The following is a 786-nucleotide window of genomic DNA, read 5'->3' on the forward strand; positions in this document are numbered from 1 at the left end:
CGATTCCTACAATTTCCACCTTTGAACTTAAGGGCCACATACTTGCTCAGCTTAAGGAAATCCCATTCTACGGGAAGGATCATGAAGACGCATACAAGCATCTTGACGAGGTCAATGACATAGCCGACTACTTCAATGTCCCTAGTGGCTCGCGACACTGTTTTGCTACGTATGCTACCAGTAACATTCAAGGGAGCCGCGAAAGATTGGCTGAAATCACTCCCTCCAGGATCTATCACTACTTGGACTAAAATGAAAGAAGAATTTATAGACCAATTTTGCCCTCCATCAAAGATAGCCAAATTGAAGAAAGCCATTGCCAATTTTGAACAACAAGCTAGGGAGTCACTTTATGAAGCATGGGAAAGATACAAGGGTTTACTAAGAAATTGCCCACATCACGATCTAAACAGCCAACAAGAAGTCTCCACTTTCTATGATGGAGTAAATGTGACAACCAGGCAACTCCTTGACTCGCAAGGACCACTCACAAAGAAACCACCCCCGGTGATAAAGGCTCTAATTAAAGAATTCTCTAATCACTCTAGAGAATATCACAACCCAAGGAATGACTTAACTCGAGGGGCGGTGAATTCTATTACGGATGACATGGCAGCAATGATGGCAAAATTGGAAAGCATGGACCGAAGGATGACTAAGATGGACCAATCCATCCATGCCATAAGAGTGGGATGTGAAAATTGTAGAGGACCCCACCTTACTAAAGATTGTGACCTTGATGAGAACGGGAACCGAAAAGTGCAAGTGTGCTATTCAAGTGGTGAT

The 786-nt window shown here is 43.4% G+C and overlaps 1 non-coding gene across 1 annotated transcript; it reads right to left on the reverse strand.

The window, feature by feature from the left end:
- Positions 1 to 300: 300 nt before the first annotated feature.
- On the reverse strand, positions 301 to 407 carry LOC145110220 (small nucleolar RNA R71). Its single transcript, XR_013709601.1, has one exon. It is a non-coding gene; the product is annotated as a small nucleolar RNA R71 (small nucleolar RNA).
- Between the last annotated feature and the right edge of the window lie 379 nt (positions 408 to 786).

This window comes from Lactuca virosa, chromosome 4, assembly GCF_052849685.1.
Source record: "Lactuca virosa cultivar CGN04683 chromosome 4, Lactuca_virosa_CGN04683_v6, whole genome shotgun sequence".
NCBI classification, from domain to species: Eukaryota; Viridiplantae; Streptophyta; class Magnoliopsida; order Asterales; family Asteraceae; genus Lactuca; species Lactuca virosa.